This window comes from Ascaphus truei, chromosome 4 (assembly GCF_040206685.1).
Source record: "Ascaphus truei isolate aAscTru1 chromosome 4, aAscTru1.hap1, whole genome shotgun sequence".
Classification (NCBI taxonomy): domain Eukaryota; kingdom Metazoa; phylum Chordata; class Amphibia; order Anura; family Ascaphidae; genus Ascaphus; species Ascaphus truei.
In genome coordinates, this window is record NC_134486.1 from 88,118,858 (window position 1) to 88,139,795 (window position 20,938).

Here is a 20,938-nt window from a genome sequence, read left to right on the forward strand (position 1 = left end):
AGAGGGATTGCTTGACCAGGAAGGCTGCGAGGGAAACCCCTCCTCTTGCTAACCAATAGCCACATATAACAGACAAGTAACGACAGACTCGGTTTGGAGATATAAAATGCCGCGGCATTGTTTATTAAACAATAATAGAGTAAACGCTAGTCCATGCCAGAGAGCTCACTTAACGGGTTAAGTGAAAGGTTATCAGCCAGGCCTTGGGCTGCTGCCCCCATTGCCAGCCGAGCCCCGTGAGCCGGCCGTTGTTGCGAGTGGGTTTCCGGGAGTCACGTTCAGTTGACCCCTCTCACTTATGACTACCCTTGGGCTTTATCAGCCATGAGCCCCATCTGGCAAGGACAAGCACTTACCCCCCAAACTGCCACCACCAACGTGTATATTTAATGTCCTTAAACTAGGCCCATGCCGCCAAACCCGCTAGGGCCCTCTCCAATCCCTACTGAAACTCGTTGTTGAACAAATCTGCCCCAATCTCTGATAAATGTATGCTGTCATCCCTAAATAGGCTGACTATTTTACAATTAAAATCAGAGACTCGGCCAGTTTTACGCCCCCAGCTCCCTCCCCCTAGTGTGGCCCTCTCCCTGAATTCCCCAGCCCTGCCGCTCGCCCCAGGTCTGGTGGTAATGCGCCAAGCTCGGCAACTGGGAATGAGGCCAATAACAACAAAAAACTTACCGCATTCAGGGGGAGAGTAAATTCGCTACAGCCGGGAGCAGAATGAATGCTCCCGCCCCGGCAGTGCTTTAAGGCCTCTACCTAGCCCCTCCCCCAGGCCACGATGGCGCCCAGAAACCCCAGTGAGGTCAGGTGCGGGCTTGTCCCCTGGTCATGGCCATCCCTCGCCTAATTAGCTAGAGGGATTGCTGGACTGTTTAGCCCTTAAAACAAAGTTACAGTACACCAAGCAAAGTTCTCTGAACAAAAGCCTATACAATTTGTTGTTATCTACCAGGTCTCTTCTGAGCATGGTCTGTAACATTGCGTTAATCATGACATTTCAGCGAAAGGTCACACATGCAACATTTTTGCCAAACTGCTGTGAAATGTTGTGACTTTTGCCAGAATTTAGCAAAAATAGCAGTATATAAAAGGCCATGTGATCTGATGCCTGTTTTCTGCTTCTCGTTTGGATTGTGCCATTTGTAATGTCTTTAATGCTTGATGAATATTTGTGAAAGCTGATATTTTGATGAAGTTTTTATGGAGAAAAAACCTGGCACATTTTGCCTGATTTGTGAGTTTGCACAAAAACTTTGCAACTCTAGTTCCAAGAAGACATTGTTGAGAACTAACAAATCAATACCGTTTTTGCCCTACTGGCGGTTTTAGGAGTTCCACCTAATAAATTATGAGGCGGGGGTGACTAAGCAGAGGCCCATATGTAACTATGAATATGTAACACACGTTGCCCCCCCCCAATCGCAGATAGAGCGCATGTGATATACCAAATGAGTAAACATGGGAAGGATGTTGATCCAGGGATTAATCCGATTGCCAATTCTTGGAGTCAGGAAGGAGTTTATTTTTCCCCTTAATGGGTTTTTTTTGTTTGCCTTCCTCTGGATCAGTAAGTACAGGCATACCCCGGTTTAAGGACACTCACTTTAAGTACACTCGCGAGTAAGGACATATCGCGCAATAGGTAAACAGCAGCTCACGCATGCGCCTGTCAGCACGTCCTGAACAGCATTACCAGCTCCCTACCTGTACCAAAGCTGTTAGCAAGCGGGGAGACTATAGAGCCTGTTACAAATGCGTTATTTACATCAGATATGCACGTATATTACGATTGCAGTACAGTACATGCATTGATAAGTGGAAAAAGGTAGTGCTTCACTTTAAGTACATTTTCGTTTTACATACATGCTCCGGTCCCATTGCGTACATTAATGCGAGGTATGCCTGTATAGATATAGGATAAAGGGCCTCATGCACTAAGCGCCGAAAAGGCTTTTATCGACATTTTTTCGCCAAAAATGCCTTCCTGATTCAGTAAGTTGCCAAAATCTGCAATTTTTGTTCCCGATAAAAACTTATCGGCAGCCGGGTGCCGATAAGCCACTTTTCAGCACTTTTTGAACTCGGCTGAATTCAGGTAGCCACGATCAGCTTTTCGCTGCTGATCGGCACTCCCGAATTGAGAGTTTTACGCCAATCCGTCCCGCCAACTAAAGTTGGCGGGTTGGTGGTGTATAAGCATCGGCAAGGTCGACACTTAGAAAAAATCAGGCCCTTTTCCTGTCTGTGATTGATGCTGGGGGTCTCCGGAGCTGATACACGCACCGGAGCCCCCCGGCATGCATCCGAGGCAGCAAAAATGCATTTAAAGGCCACTTCATTACCTTAGCGGCTAACTGCTAAGGCAATGAAGGCAATGAAGGGGTTAACCCGCTGTGCCAAGTTTATTGTGGGTAGCGGGTGTGGGCCCTTGTTGCTTGTTTAGGGCTTGCGGGGGGGTTGCGGGTGCACATAACACCTTCACGACCGTAGCGGTTAATACCGCTACGGTCATGAAGGGGTTAAGCCCTCCCGCTACCCAACCGCAAGTCATAAACAAACCACCGTTGGGGCCAAATACCCCCTTCACCCACCCCCGCTACCACAACAACAACAAAACACACAAATAGCTGCACACTAAATAAATAAATAAATAAATATATATATATATATATATATATATATATATATATATATATATATATACAATGTTCGACAAACCTATACATTTGCACGCCCCGGGCGAGTGGATTTAACATCGTGGCGAGCTCCTATTGGCACAAGCAGCACACGTGTGGTACTAGGTGGCGAGTAGATTTTTTTGTTCGGCGAGTAGATTTTTTGGTGATTTGTCGACCACTGTATATATATATTACCCCAACAACCCCTATACCCCCCTAACATACATATATATGCACATCAATGATACTATAGGCCGGCGGGGGCCCTCGGGTGTTAACCGCAGGCCTGCAGTACCAATTCTGTGCCCCCCCCCAATTAATGTCAAAACACATACATACTTATAAAGAAATAACCCCCCCCTAACACATACAGTATAGTAATGTATATTTAGTACACACACATATATATATATTAAATGTGTATATATATATATATATATATATATATATATATATGTTAAAAATGGTTTTTGAAGCAAAAAGTGGCACTGAGTGCTCATTTGCATGTCATTTCCCAGAATCCCTTGCTGCAGTGGAAGTGCTGTATGCTGTGTGATAATGGTGAAAGGTGGGGTTGCAGACCTGCCTAACACATGCAGATGAGCATACAGTTGTATTTGCATATTTGCTTTTGTGTGGAGGGTTTTTGTCACTTTTTTTACTCACCATAACTTAACTCAGTATTATGGTATAGCCTATCCCATAGCTTCTTTGCATACCCAGTTAATCAACCCCACACTGATGAGACCCATCATGGTCGAAACAGCTGTCTGTGGGTGGTTTTCTGTCTATGCACCTTAACCCTGGCTGTGCTCAAAGCTGTGACCATGCAGCAAGCTTAAGCCTATAGGGAACCATGTTAAAAATGGTTTTTGAAGCAAAAAGTGGCACTGAGTGCTCATTTGCATGTAATTTCTCAGAATCCCTTGCTGCAGTGGAAGTGCTGTATGCTGGGTGATAATGGTGAAAGGTGGGGTTGCAGACCTGCCTAAGACATGCAGATGAGCATACAGTTGTATTTGCATATTTGCTTTTGTGTGGAGGGTTTTTGTCACTTTTTTTACTCACCATAACTTAACTCAGTATTATGGTATAGCCTATCCCATAGCTTCTTTGCATACCCAGTTTAATCAACCCCACACTGATGAGACCCATCAAGGTCAAAACAGCTGTCTGTGGCCCTGGCATACCCGCCTTCGACCAGAACCTGCCAGGAGATCTCCATGGCAGTGTTCCGCTTTGTCTCGGGGGCCAAGTTTGAGAGGGGAAAACGCGAGGTGATGTACAAAGAGCCGCACAAGGGGGGTAGAGGAATCCCCGACATCCCCACTATGCTGCGCGCCTTCTTTGTAAGCAACTGCGTGCGGATCACCCTGAGAGACTGCGACAAAGACTCCTCTGGCTACTCCATGTCCCGCCTCCTACTCCTGCCGCTCTGGAGAGCACTGGGGTGGGACAAGTGGGACAGCTCCATCCCTTAGAGCTGGCGCACGCCCTAGTTCTACAAGGACGTGAAGAAGTTCGTGAGGCAGAACAATCTGGAGGGAGTAAAACCAGACCTGTGGAAGCCCAAGGTCATCTACAAAATTATCAGGGCTAAAGACATCATGGAATCGGTCCCAGGTCTCCACCCCAACACCTTTGGAACGGTGTGGAGGAATGTGGCATCGAAAAGACTAATGAACAAACACAAAGACATTGCTTGGCAGGCCATACACGGGGGACTCCCTGTGAATGCGGACAAGTACCAGAGCAAACTCACCCTCGTGAGGCACTGCCCCAGGTACAACCCAGTGGAGGAAAGCATCATACACCTCTTCTGGAACTGCCCCTTTGCGCAGGCCTTGCTGCGCGCGCTTGACACTGACTTAAAGGATTGTATACCGAGGAAGTGCGTCACGTACTACTCGGTGTTCCACGGACTTTTTGTATTGTATTGTATTGTATGTCTTTATTTATATAGCGCCATTAATGTACATAGCGCTTCACAGCAGTAATACATGTGGTAATCCAATAAATAACAGATAATATAAATAACAGATCATGGGAATAAGTGCTTTAGACATTAAGGAAGAGGAGTCCCTGCTCCGAGGAGCTTACAGTCTAATTGGTAGGTAGGGAGAACGTACAGAGACAGTAGGAGGGAGTTCTGGTAAGTGCATCTGCAGGGGGCCAAGCTTTATGTGCCATGTGTTCAGAATAGCCACAGTGCTATTCATATGCTTCTTTAAGCAAGTGTGTCTTAAGGTGGGTCTTAAAGGTGGATAGAGAGGGTGCTAGTCGGGTACTGAGGGGAAGGGCATTCCAGAGGTGAGGGGCAGTCAATGAAAAAGGTTTAAGGTGGGAGAGGGCTTTAGATACAAAGGGGGTAGAAAGAAGACATCCTTGAGAAGAACGCAAGAGTCTGGATGGTGCATAACGAGAAATTAGGGCTGAGATGTAAGGAGGGGCAGAAGTGTGTAAAGCTTTAAAAGTGAGGAGAAGAATGGAGTGTGAGATGCGGGATTTGATCGGAAGCCAGGAGAGGGATTTCATGAGGGGAGATGCTGAGACAGATCTAGGAAAGAGTAGAGTGATTCTGGCAGCAGCGTTAAGGATAGATTGTAGGGGAGACAGGTGAGAGGCAGGAAGGCCGGACAGCAGGAGGTTACAGTAATCAAGACAGGAGAGAATGAGGGCCTGAGTCAGAGTTTTAGCAGTCGAGCAACAGAGGAAAGGGCGTATCTTTGTTATATTGCGGAGGAAAAAGCGACAGGTTTTAGAAATGTTTTGAATGTGAGGGGCAAATGTGAGAGAGGAGTCGAGTGTGACCCCAAGGCAGCGTGCTTGGGCTACTGGGTGAATGATCGTAGTTCCAACAGTAATGTGGAAGGAGGTAGTAGGGCCAGGTTTGGGAGGAAGTATGAGGAGCTCTGTTTTAGCCATGTTGAGTTTAAGGCGGCGGAGGGCCATCCAGGATGATATAGCAGAGAGACATTCAGAAACTTTGGTTTGTACAGTAGGTGTAAGGTCGGGTGTTGAGAAATATATTTGTGTGTCGTCAGCATAGAGGTGATAATTAAACCCAAAAGATGTTATTAGGTCACCTAGAGAGAGTGTATACAGAGAAAAGAGAAGAGGTCCCAGGACAGAGCCCTGGGGTACCCCCACAGAGAGATCAATAGAGGAGGAGGAGGTATTAGCAGAAGAGACACTGAAAGTACGATGGGAGAGGTAGGATGAGATCCAGGATAGAGCTTTGTTCCGAATGCCAAGAGTATGGAGAATGTGAAGGAGAAGAGGGTGGTCCACGGTGTCAAATGCTGCAGAGAGGTCGAGTAATATGAGCAGAGTGTAATGACCTCTGTCTTTGGCAGCATGGAGGTCGTCAGTTATTTTAGTGAGGGCTGTTTCCGTGGAGTGAGCAGTACGGAAGCCAGATTGTAGAGGGTCTAGGAGAGAATAGGTGTTGAGAAAATGGAGCAAGCGAGCGAATACAAGACGTTCAAGGAGTTTAGAGGCAAAAGGCAGGAGGGAGACAGGTCGATAGTTAGAAAGACAGGTAGGGTCAAGCTGTTTTTGAGTAATGGTATGACTGTTGCATGTTTGAAGGAGGATGGAAAGGTTCCAGAGCAGAGGGAGGAGTTAAAAATGTGCGTGAGTGTAGGGATTATAGTAGGAGCAAGAGGTTTTAGGAGATGGGAGGGAATGGGGTCAAGGTTTTCACAGGAACACACACAGAGGACGCAATCGAAGCCGGTTGGCGTCTAATGTGCTGTTTCAAAGACGTTTACTATTCGCCAGGGAACTTTTGACCAGGGGGAAGAAGAGGATGTCGGTACAGGACTGTCGCAGGCTGCTCCACAGCCTACTCAAGGACTATTCCATCTTTGACGGTCCTGAGGAGGAGGACTAAACACCCCCCTCCCCACGACCCCTTACTCCCCCGCCCCAAAAGTTTTTCTGTGCAATAAAGTTAGAGATAATGTTTGTATGATATGTCATGTCTGTGGTGCGGTGCATATGTATAAATGCACTGCACCGCCGTGTTCGTCACAGTTTTTTTTTACTTTTGGTGAAACCATTAAAAAAAATGTATGTGAGTTGTGTGGGATATACACTGCGCCGTTGTTAACGTCACGGTTTTTTCTTGTTGTAAAGATTCGCTGCATAATAAAAGAATTTTCAAAACAAAAAGCTGTCTGTGGGTGGTTTTCTGGGTATGCACCTTAACCCTGGCTGTGCTCAAAGCTGTGACCATGCAGCAAGCTTAAGCCTATAGGGAACCATGTTATAAATGGTTTTTGAAGCAAAAAGTGGCACTGAGTGCTCATTTGCATGTCATTTCCCAGAATCCCTTGCTGCAGTGGAAGTGCTGTATGCTGGGTGATAATGGTGAAAGGTGGGGTTGCAGACCTGCCTAAGACATGCAGATGAGCATACAGTTGTATTTGCATATATATATATATATATATATATATATAACAAGAAAAAAAGAAGCAAAGCTGCGCCTCTGCTGATGGTAGGTTAATAAACAATTGAACTAGCTGGATAAGTCAACAATGTATAGGGGGTTATGCTAATTATATAAGATAACTAACATAAAAAATGAAATATAAAAATAAAAATGTAAATATTAGTAAAATATAAAAATTATGAATGGAACCCCAAACCTAGCAATAAACCTGTAAACCATACAAATGATAAACATTCAATTCTACATATATATGTGTCCAAAAATGGGAAAAAGAGTGTAAAAACCAGTCCTCAGAATAGTCCAATAGATGGTAAGTTCTGGTGTAGAGGGTCTCCGGCTGCTCTCAAAGTGGACAAACCAAATCCACAGGGAATCTAGAAGAAAAAGGGGAAGAGAGAGCGCACGCCCATAGCGTAAAATAGTACAATTTAATGAGGGGGAGGGGAAAAGGGGGGATAAGAATTGCACTTACAAAGGTACAATATAAACAAGCATATTGTGATATATAATCACCACCATCCGGTCATAACTGCAGTGTCTTTGTCTTGGCAGTCCCAGGATGATGTCCCGATCAGAGTCCAGGGTAAATGATCTCTTCTCTGCCTGTATAGGAGTCCTCTAAAGCAGCTCCGAGTTTGGAAGCCTCTGCAGCATCCGCGCGGGTGAATCAGTCCCAGCGCGTGGTGATGACGTCAATGTCCCTGCGTCTGCCGTGATGACGCTCCCTGACGCTTTTCGTCACTCAACGGGTGACTTTCTCAAAGGGAAGTCAGGAGAGGGGAAAGGTCCGGTATTTTATACCCAGTCCAGTGACCATAATCTTTTAAAACACACCCCCCTCAGCTGTAAAGGTGCTAGTTGTTAATGAATATCAATCACGAAGCCTTACATATAAAATGAGACTTAAAGGTAAGGTGGAGATCAGCCATGAAATCATACAATGAATTATGATGATTGTTATATAGAACTATTAAAAACCGATTAAAAACCGCCACTTTGGTATGTAAGTCCAATAACCTTACAACCATCATGTATTGCTAAAACACTTGCTTGTGAACCATTAACAAAAGATGTAGCGATGTCACAATTCACTAAACCATCATATATATGAAGCTCTATGGATCCCAAGGGGGAATCACCCCCTATTGGCATAAACATATAGCATAAATAAATCTGCCAATACCTAACATCAGAGCCATAATATGTCTAACACTACACATTAAACAATTTAAAAAAGAAAAGAAATTAAAATATTAATAACAATGTGGAGAAAAAATATATTTTTTTATATATATATATATATATATATATATATATATATATATATATAGAGAGAGCAGGAAAGTCCTATTACCAATATTGGTTTCTGGATAATCACCAATATTATCAATATTATCAATATTGATCCTGTATGAAGCAGAAATCTAGGATAATGGGATATAAAAGCCATGAACACGGGAAGTATCAAGTGAATGGACAACCCATAAAGAAACTGAATGTACTACATCTAGGGGATATGAATAATATGTGTATAAATGTGATTAAGATCAATAAACTAATTGATGGGCTAAACATATGTGTGTACTTTACTTGTGAACCTAAATATAAAATACTACATAAGTGTAAGACATATCAAGTGTTATAAATGGGAATTAAGAATATTAACAATAATTATATATAATTAACTATATATGTATGATAATAAATATATATATATATACCAACCCAAAAACCCTAATTGTGTTGAAGTGATACTAATAATGAAAATAAATCGAATAATTTGTTGAACAGTAATGGCTTGAATCCGAGACAGGAGAAGGGGTATGGGGGAGGGGAGGGGGGGGGGGGAGGGGGGGGGGAAGAGGGGTTGGGGCGTGTAGTATGGGGTGGGGATGTGGGAAAAAAGGGATGGGATCTAGGAATCCAGGAGGGATCCAGACAAAGGATGGCAGAGTGCAGAGGAAGTCTGACAGGAAAAAACATCCAGGGAAGCCTCATATAAAGGTGCTCACATCTAGGCATTCATTAAGTCCGCCCGGACTGAGAGTGCCCAATTGGTGGATCCAAAAAGTTTCCCGCCTGCATAAGGTCTTGAACCGGTCACCACCAAGAGTATTTGGTGAGATGGTCTCAATTCCTATTACTCTCATAGTTTTGGGATCTTGTTGATGAAATGTTTTAAAATGTCTAGATAAACTATGGTTATTGAGACCTTTGAGTACATTTCTCCTGTGTTCTAAAAACCTTGTTCCGAGAGTCCTGGTGGTGCGTCCGACATATTTTAAATTGCATCCACACTGGATCATGTACACCACATATGTACTAAGACAGGTGATAGAACTCTTAATGACATGTGTGGTACCTCCAATAGTGGAGCAGACATTGTTCTGACTCAGGAGATGCTTACAAGTAATGCATCGACTCCGTCCGCAGGGATGGTTGCCCAGTGGGCCCTTCTGAAGCTTTGCACTAGTTGAAGTGGAGGAGGATCTGAGTCTCGTAGGAGCTAGAATACTTTTGATACTTCTAGCCTTTCTGTATGTAACAGTGGCTCTCTCAGGCAAAGTGGGTCCTAGATGGGGGTCACATTTGAGGACTGACCAATGGTCATTCAGAATCTTATTTATAGCCCTGAATGATTTATTGTAGGTGGTAATAAACCTTAATGTTGATGCCTCCATCCCTGAATGCACCACTGGTGTATCATAACCAAGGCGAGTCCCTTTCTGTTGTTGTTTCTTTCTTTATATACAGCTAAACCCCGTTATAACGCGCCTCGTTATACCGCGATTCGGTTATAATGCGGTTTTCCCGTGGCTCCCGTTTTAAAAAAAAACACTGCACACACTCATTGCTCACACTGCCACACTGCACACACACTGCACACTGCACACACACTGCACACTGCACACACACTGCTCATTGCTCACACTGACACACTGCACACACACTGCACATTGCTCACACTGCACACACTGACACACTGCACACACACTGCACACACACTGCACACTGCACACACTGCCACTGCACACACACTGCACACACACTGCACACTGCACACACACTGCTCATTGCTCACACTGCACACACTGACACACTGCACACACACTGCACACTGCACACACACTGCTCATTGCTCACACTGCACACACTGACACACTGCACACACACTGCACACTGCACACACACTGCACACTGCACACACACTGCTCATTGCTCACACTGCACACACTGACACACTGCACACACACTGCACACTGCACACACACTGCTCATTGCTCACACTGCACACACTGCACACACACTGCACACACACTGCACACTGCACACACACTGCTCATTGCTCACACTGCACACACTGACACACTGCACACACACTGCACACTGCTCATTGCTCACACTGCACACACTGCACACACTGCACACACACTGCACACACACTGCACACTGCACACACACTGCTCATTGCTCACACTGCACACACACTGCACACTGCACACACATTTCACACACACTGCACGCTGCACACACACTGCTCATTGCTCACACTGCACACACTGCACACACACTGTACACTGCACACACACTCCTCATTGCTCACACTGCACACACTGACACACTGCTCATTGCTCACACTGACACACACTGCACACATACTGCTCACACTGACACACACTGCAGACACTGCTCATTGCTCACACTGCACACACTGACACACTGCTCATTGCTCACACTGACACACACTGCACACTGCTCACACTGACACACACTGCACACACACTGCTCACACTGACACACACTGCACAGACACTGCTCATTGCTCACACTGACACACACTGCACACTGCTCATTGCTCACACTGACACACACTGCACACTGCTCACACTGACACACACTGCACACACACTGCTCACACTGACACACACTGCACAGACACTGCTCATTGCTCACACTGACACACACTGCACACTGCTCACACTGACACACACTGCACACACACTGCTCACACTGACACACACTGCACACTGCACACACACTGCTCACACTGACACACACTGACACACACTGACACACACTGCACAGACACTGCTCATTGCTCACACTTACTGCACACAGCTCTCACAATACACTCACATGTCAGCAGCCCACCCCCCATCACATGTCAGCAGCCCACCCCCCCCCCTCTCACATGTCAGCAGCCCACCCCCCCCCCACACACACACACACACACTCTGTCTCTCTCTCTCTCACACACACACGCACGCACACACACACTCTGTCTCTCTCTCACACACGCACGCACACACACACACGCTGGGAGGACACAGACACGTGCAAAACCAGGGGGCTGAGAGGGAGGACGGATGAATCGCCGCCATTTTTTAAATTTTATTTATTTATTTATTTTACTTCCTTCCCTCCTCACTCCCGATCAGGAGCGCGGCGGCCATTTTTTTAAAAATTAGCGCGACCCCGTTACTAACGCGGTGGACTCGGGGTGGACCCCGAGCACCGCGTTATAACGTGGTTTAGCTGTATATATATATATACACACACACATGATGAACAAATATACAAATAAATGTAGAAGGGTTATCAAAAACATGAAAAGAAAGATGGCTGGCCTCACATGGTACGGTAGCCAATCAGAGCGTGGGAAATACATCCCAACTCTGATTGGCTCTAGTACCATGTGACAGACTTTCAATGACATCACATCCGTTCTCCCCCAAGCCTCTGTCACATGGTCTACTAGAGCCAATCAGAGTTGGGATGTAGTTACCACGCTCTGCTTGGCTACCGTACCATGTGAGGCTGGCCATATTTCTTTTCATGACGTCATCTTAAAGGCAATTGAAGCACAGCCATTCTGATTGGCTGTGCTTTCATTGCCTTTAAATGACGTCATCATTTTTTTTCTCGGCCAAAGCACATGGTTTTCACGGCCCAATCAAGGCCATGGGAACCATATAACGAAAATGTGACGTCATAGGCCTATAAAAGCCTATGTCATCTCATTTTGAAGGCAGACGCAGAGGAGGAAGGAACTCCTACAGAAGAAGAAGGCTAGGGCGTGGCCGAAGAAGACAAAAAGACCCCGGAAGAGACTGGAAGAAGATACAAGAAAGAAGAATACAGATGAAGATGGATTAAAGCTAGAAGACCCCTTGTTTTGTTTTTTATTTTAATGTTTATTATTTTATGCTTTATTTTTTTATGGGTTCCTGTGCGTGGATTGGTTCGAGAGTAAGCTGTTCAACGTGAGTCGGTGAGTGGGTCAAGTAATGTTAAGTGAATAAAAGAAATGTATTTTATTTAGCTTGTTCTTTTTTTTTTTTTTTTTTTTTTTTTACATGTTTTTTTTTTTTTGGTATATCATTTCTTGCCTATGTATGTATGTATGTCTAGATCGATATATACATACAGGGTAAGAAATTATGTTGTTTTAAAAGCTTGTTTTGCTGTGTTTAAAATATTTTTGGCTATGCTGCTATGCATAAATGTGTGTGTAATGTATTTTAAAATTAGATTGATGTAATTTTTGGTCTTGTATGGTGTATTTTAGGTCAGGGTGAGGCTTGCTTTTGTATATTGTATTCTTTTTGGTACTTATATTTTGTATGATGGTAACTTGTTCTGTTTAACGATTGAAATAGTTAATTGTTTAATTGTTATGGATGGAATTTAAATTGTTTAGTGATTTAATTAATGAATGCTAATTGATTTATGGTTACTTGATTGGTTTAAATAGTATACTTGTTTGGATGTATTGGTATTTTGTTTGGAATATGTTATTGTTAACATTCATTGGCAGAGTGTGCATGGTGCATAGATTGTATGCATCATGTATACAATGTAAATGCAATGTTTTGATTGGCATTTGAGGCTTTTGATTGGCATTTGAGGATTTTGATTGGAAGATGAGATTGGATTTTTAAAGGAAATATGATTTTATTGTACTGTGTTTGAATGGAGAAGTGGTATTTGTAGTAGAGCGTGCTTTTGATAACCCTTCTACATTTATTTGTATATTGGTTCATCATGTGTGTGTGTATATATATATATATATATATATATGTTTATCTCTCTCTCTCTCTCTCTCTCTCTCTCTCTCTCTCTCTGTGTATATATATAGTTGCATGATGAAGCCACTGTACAAATGAATGGGTGAAGGGTGTGTATTGGCTTAACCCCTTCATTACCTTTGCGGTTATTATCCGATAAGGTGATTAAGGGGTTAATTGATATCTGAATGTTATTGCTATGTATTGGCTATGTATTTTGTGGGCAACGGAGGACAAGGATTGTGCTGGCGATGGGGGCTTCTTATTGATGAGGTCAGTAGTACTTTATTTATTTTAATATGCTAGTTAATGTGTTTAATAATGGGCAAATAATCTATTATCCCTATCTAGATAATAGTTATTTGGCACATTATTGTAATGTATGTGTTAGGGGGGGGGGGGATTGATGTATTGAATGTATAGGTCAGGTTTATTTATTTTACATTCAGGGTTTGTTCCTTTTGGTTCTGCGTGAGATCTCTGGATACCACCTGCGGTATCCTCGGGTATCTCACGGGTATCAGGCTGGTGGGTCCACGGGGGGCACCTGCGGCGAAGAACCGGTGGCCCCACATCTGTGGGGGCACCGCGGACCCGTAGTCTGCGGGGAAAATCTGTGGCCCCACATCTGTGGGGGCACCGCAGACCCGTAATGCCCACCCGTGGGTCCCCATACCCCTGTGGGAACCACCCGAGGCCCCGCAGACACCTTTGGGTCTGACCTGGGGCTCCCAGACATCTGCGGGCCTACCGTGGGGACCCCATTGTGGCCCACGGTGACCCGCGGAGACCACCTGGTGGGCAATGGCGCCTGGCGGGACCCACCAACAGGCCTCCAGAACCTGTTTGAAACAAGTTGCTGGTAACCTGTAGGTCTGTGAGGTGACCTGTCAGGCCCACCGGGGACTCACGTGGGCGTGGGGTATGAACCCTGTATGTAAAAGAATAAATCATGTATTTATGGGGGGGGGGCACAGGGGGTGGGTTATGTATTTAATAAATAGAATGATGTTTATTGTGGGGTTGTGTATTGTTTTTATTGTGGGTACTGGGGGTCAGGGGAGGGGGTATTGGCCCCAAGGGTATGTGGGTAGGCCCCCTGGCTGGGTAGTGGATGAGGGTGGTTAGGCCTCACGGGGTGGGGGGTTAGTGGGGGGAGGGTATGTAGGCCTCCCGAGTGGTGGGTGAGGGTGGGTTAACCCCTTAATGACTGTAGCGGTTAATAACCACTATGGTGATTAAGGGGTTAGGGGACATTACATTGGATGTTTTTATTCTTGTTTCTGTTTTGCAGCAGCGGAGGGGGCATGGACGGTGATGAAGATGAGGATGGCCTTCATCGTGGCAGCCGGACATGGGTGAGTGCTATATGTATTTAATGTATTTATTGTTCTTTATGTATTTTAAATGGACAAATGCACTATTATCCATTTGTGGATAATAGTAATTTTGCCCATTACTGTATTGTATGTTTTAGGGGGGGTGTATTTATTGTAAAGTATTTGTGTTGTTGTATTTTTTTTGTGGGGGGGGCACAGAATTGGTACTGCAGGCCTGCGGGGAATATCCGAGGGCCCCTGCCGGCCTCTAGTATCATTGCTGTGCATCCCAAAAATGAGATATATGTAATGGGGGTATAGGGGTTGTTGGGGCACAGGGGGTGTATGTTGTGTATTGCAATGTTTATTGGGGGCAATTGTCCACAATAAACATGCTATTATGCCTTAACCCCTTCATTGACTTAGCGGCTATCCGCTATGGTAATGAAGCAGCATTAATGTATTTTAATAATATTGTGCGGAAGCAGGGGTCTGGTGAGCTGAACCGCATTGATTTGTGGCTCAGGGACCCCCTGCTTCCCAAGTTACAGGCCCCGGTTTGGGGCATCGGTTCCAGTGTCGCCGCCATCTTTATAGCGTCCAAGACGCGACGTGGGCTCTATAAAGATGGCGGCAACACTGGCACCCGATGCCCCTTACCGGGGCTTGTAACTTGGGAAGCAGGGGGTCCCTGAGCCACAAATCAATGTGGTTCACCTCAGGGGACCCCCTGCTCCCGCACAATATTATTAAAAATACATTAAGGCTGCTTAATTACCATAGCGGATAGCCGCTAAGGTAAGGAATGATTGTTTATTCATATGTGTGTTTTACACATAGTGTAGATGTGCAGAGGGTCTCCGGAGCTGAACCGCTTTGGTTTTAGGTCCGGGGACCCCCTGCTTCCCGAGATACAGGCCCCTTTAGGGGGTGCCGGTATCCCTTTGCTTTTTTTACATTCCGCGGTCACGTGATCGGGACCTTTAAATGCATAGGGATACCAGCACCTCATAATGGGGCCTCTACCTGAAACCAATACGGTTCAGCTCCGGAGACCCCCTGCACATGTACACTATGAGTAAAAGTTGTTTAGAAAGATTTTGAATGTGCTAATGTTTGCTCAGAGAGAGTGGCTGATCTCTCTCTGCTGCAAACACATATCGGCAGAAACGGCCTATCGCCAGGCTATCGGGAGCCAGGCTCTTTTATCACCGGCTCATCTGCGTTTTGCTTTAGCAGTGATTCGCCAGGGATTCGGCAGGGATTTGGCCCTTACTGAATACTGCCAGGGCAAATCGCCAAAATCATGCTGATAGGGAACACTTGGCGATTGCACTTTTTCGGCGCTTAGTGCATGAGGCACAAAGTATCTGTTGACTAAATTTAGCATAGGTTGAACTTGATGGACGTACATCTTTTTTCAACTTTATCTACTATGTAACTACTATGTAACCTTCACAGCAATGGCCAGGATATTTACGTTTCCTGGCTGGACCTCACTTTTCTAAGTTCTACAGGACCCTGTCCCTTTCTTAGGGGAGTCCCTGCAGCAACCACAAGCTGAGGTGAGTTGAGGCCAAGCTGGGACCTAAGGGGGATGTCTGGCCTAGTGTATGAACCACTTGGTCTCTACACATACCCATCCTCTCTTGTCTGTATCCCAGCTGGAACTGACACGCATTGTCTGTGCGCAACAATGTATCTCTCTCCCTCTGGAGATATGGCCTAGTGATTTGCTCCCTGGCGTCAGGTAGTTAGCAGCCCCAGTGGCTGCTGGGGGTTGTAGTTCCTTTGACCCTCTTTATCATTGGGGCCGTGTATGCGATGTGTACTCCGCATGCATGAGTCTCCCTGTCCTTGCGCATCGATGTAATGGCCGCTGCATTGCCTTAACTGCGCATGCGCAATTTCTAGGGGTCCCTGCACTATGGAGCGCCACGTGGGTCCTGCCTCACTTTCTGTAATAGCCGCCGTATCGCATCTGCGCATGCATGAGCCTCCACGTATGCGCGGACACAGCAAAGATGGCGGCACCCTACTTCCGACGTCACCCGGCGGCCGCCCCCGCAGCATCCCCCACCCTGGCAGAGGTAACGGGGGAAGGAACGGGGAACCGGGGCGCCAGAGGGGACCTGGTTAAAAATATTTGGACAACAGATGACAGAGAAGCCTAATGCTACACTGGCGACACACTTTATTCGAGCTCGGCTAGTCCCACGAATTCGGGTATACCCGGGTGTATTGAGGTTTGTGACTGTTTTCTGCCCGAGTGCATTGCGTTATTTCCAGGCAGGGATTGAAGCATTTTATTCCCGCTGGCTGCAATACTGCACAGTATATATATATACTGCATTACAATTCATGAATTTATGCCATCTGGTAGACACGCGAAGCATTGCAGCCTATTAAATCCTAATCATTATCATTTAACAGATCAGCCGCCCGTCAGCCAGGCATGAACCCAGGCTGGGAAGGCAAACGCAACGGGGCTTGTCAGAGGTGAGGAGCGGCGCATTCCAGGTATCTGCCAGGTACATACTGGGTATTTGCTCGAATAAAGTGTGTCGGTGCAGTACATCCAACATGACAGAAATACACAGTAAAATACTTAAATATTCTCTTGAAAAAGGGTCATTTAGTTTAACCCTTTGGCCAAAGCATTGTATGCTTGCGAGCCACAACAAGGCAGACCCTGTTCGCAAGTCCTAACACTACCAGATAAAATACTAATATACCTCTATTAGGATTAGAATTCTCATTTACCTCTATTAGGAGGGAGAAAGACCACATTGGATCCATATCCAGTAGAATGAAAGAACCTACTAACTTGGGAAGTGGGGAGGGGCGGGCTTAAAACCTGGGAAGGAGGAGCCACTAACCTCCAACAGCTGAAACAGGTGAGAATAGGTTAACAAAACACTAAACCCCAACAAGCTCTTTTTGGGAACCCCTGAGCCCCCACAATATATATATATATATATATATATATATATATTTATATATGTATATAAGTGTCAAAAAGGAGTGCTATTGAGCATGGCATATGTATACAACTGTCACGCCTGTATGCCCACAGACCTGGCAAGACTCAGTACTGAGGTGGGAACGTTATTACACCACACACACACAGCAGTGGGAGCAAGCCCGGAGTGTGGTATAGCGTTGCTGGGCCTGTAGAGAGAGTGGTTAACGATACTTGCAACGTCTGTTGGTGTAAGCGTAAGAATGGTCGTGTCCGTGTGCCAATGTCCAGCGGTCCAGAGAGTAGAGTCGTCAGGGTACAATGCCAGGTCCAAGGATTCCAGAGGTCAGCAAGGTCGAGTTCGTAGCCAGGTTCAAGGGGTACAGAGAGCAGGGTGGTCCAGGACAAGCAGGGGTCAAAGCCAGGGAAATCCAAAGTAAACACTGGAGCAGGATACAGCAGGGACACAGAGGGAGCACAGCATAGGTCAGCACACAGGGAAACAGGAACTATGCAGAGCAACGATAGAGAGGACAGACAGGGATTATAAAGGGAGACACACCAATAGGACAGAGGGGAGGAGCAGAGAGAGAAGTGGGAGACAGCAGGGATAGGTCAGGGAGAGAAGAGGAGGAAACAGAAGGGGCAGTCCGGGGAATGGCCTGTAGGGACTGGGAGGAGGAGTCAGGAACGTGGCAGGTCCAAGATGAGGAGTGTGCGCGAGCGCCCTTTGTAAGCAGAGGGTGTGCGCGCACAGGCTGCGACAGGGAGATGGCCCGCAGGGACCGGGAGGAGGAACCAGAAGGACGACAGAGCACAGAAGGGGAGCGTGTGCGCTCGCCCTCTGCAAGCTGAGGGAGCGCGTGCACAGGCCGTGTCACCAGGCGCGCGGAGCGCCGCGGGCACCCCGATGGAAGGAGGCGGATGAGTGGACAGAGCCGCCAGGGAAGGTAAGGCACTAGCTGCGGGCAAAGCGGGTGTCTGGGGGCCGGGAGCGTTACTGCAGGCGCTAAGGGACTGCACGGGCGCACGAGACCTGCGGGGCATGCGCTGAGGCAGTGGGGTAGAGAGAGAGGTAGACGGAGCGGGACAGGAGTGGGAAAGGGTAGAGGGATTGGAAGGAGATGGGACAGAGGGAGAGAAAGAAGGGGAAGGAATCCCCTGAATCGTCACAGCAACAAACGACAGAGAAGCCCAATGCTACATCCAACATGACAAAAATACACAGTAAAATACTAATATACCTATAATAGAGGTATATTAGTATTTTATCTAGTAGGGTTAGGACTTGCGAACAGGGTTTGCCTTGTCGTGGCTCGCAAGCTTATAATGCTTTGGCAAAGGGTTAAACTAAATGACCCTTTTTCAAGAGAATATATAAGTATTTTACTGTGTATTTTTGTCATGTTGGATGTAGCATTGGGCTTCTCTGTCATCTGTTGTATACATATGCCACGCTCAATAGCACTCCTTTTTGACACATATACATATATATATATATTTTGTGGGGGCTCAGGGGTTCCCAAAAAGAGCTTGCTGGGGTTTTGTGTTTTGTTTACAAATATTAGGACCAAACAGTACAAAAGCACAGAAGAATAATCAAGTCATTTGTTTCTCAGTGGATTCATATACGGTACTAAATAATTTGAAAGGTGGTAATAACATAGAAGATTAAAACACTCAAACCACTGCTATTAAGTGCTCTTGATGCTTTTGATGTAAGTCACATCCAGCAATAAAATCCCTGTTTCGTATTGTCCCATTCATAATATTTGTTTACTGCTCTGTACTATTGAGCAGTAAAAATGACTAATGATCCCATTGAAAAGTGTACTTATTGTGGAGAACACATACGCTTTATGTTAATCAATCTGGGAGTCAAAATTGAGAGAATTTTTAAAGCTAATGCCACTTTTCTCAAAAGAAAGGCTCCTTTTTTCTCCACTTGTTAAAGTAGAGCTTCAAAGTCTGACAATAGTTCCCATGTATATAATTAACATTTTACCATCCTCACCAGTCCCTTAACAACACATAGGTAATGTCATTGTACATTGAAAATCATGCATATCACCAAGAATATAAAAAAAAGTTGATGGTTGCGGTGGGAAGATACATAAACAGGCTCCAAATCAGTAAATGAGTTAAATGTGCAGAAAATGACTTGCATTGCAGTGACTGGATTGGATGTAATAAGCCTCTCCCATAAGACCTTTAGGCCAAGTGCATAGAAGGACAGGCCGGGCTGAGGCGTGCGGACGCTCCGCGCTGAGCCCCTGCATCCTCAATGAGGATGCCTTGAGAGGGGGCTCACGCGAGTGTCCGCAGGCGTGCTGAGGAGTTGGAGGTTTCAGCCGAGCGCCAAGCTGTTTTTCAGCGCGATGTCGGCTGAAAACCTCCAATCCCAGCACAGCAGTGTCGACGTCACGGCGCCGTGACGTCGACGTCAGTGCGTCGCGGGCGATTGGCCCAGCGACGTCACTGCCCCGCCTCCAACCACCTCCCCCCGGCTCCGATCGCGCCCGCTGGCTCGCCTATATGGGCATGAAATCGCCCAGATTTCAACAGGCGAGCCTCAGCGTCAGCGCGGTTCGGATCGCCTCACCCCTCTATGGCCCGGGTCTTAGCCTTATTCATGTGAGTGGACCTGAGCTCTTCTCCAGCACTGGTAAGCAGCTTCAGTGCATATTGAAAATAGGTCACTGACTTGTGTAAGTGAAGATAGAACATTGTTCATGTTTTCAGCAGTTCTTCCTCAGAGAAGAATAATCATGTAGTGCTCTCTTATAGGATGGACATGTCTTCTTTAACCGGAGGAACATTTCTGCAGTTTTATTCAAATCCAGTTTGAAAACTTTTTGCTTCTTTTTATTGCCAACAAACTAGCCTTTCAACTTTAAAATAGTTGTGCTAGAGAGCATCAAAGTTAAACTGTTTCATAGGTTTAAAATCTCAAGGTAATATGTTCTTGCATGATTTTCGTTTTGTACTGCATCCCAAATGATCAATTTTAAAGCAGCAAAAATGCCAGCTTGCAATGCAAAAGAAGGAGAGTTACAGAAGGAAGAACTGGAAAGTATCTCATGGGGTTATAATAAAGAACAATATTTTCAACAGAATTTTGCCCAAGGCAAAGAATGACAGAGACCTTTTGAATAATTCTAAAAACAGAGCCCATTGTGATTAAAAAGAGGCAGAATTTAATTGAAAGCAAGGTTAACTCTCACAGAGAATGTTAAAAATATTTGGCTTTATAACTTAATAATATATATCTCCCTGATACCCTACGCAAAGTATGCAATGCATTCTAAAGAGAACTTACATTTCTTTAAATTCAGGCAAGGAAATAGACTTAAAAATAAACCCCCAGCATATCACTGTGAAACGAGACATGTTAGCAGACCTTGCAGTCAGTGTGTTACTGGTGATGATGGGGTTATTGTGCGAAG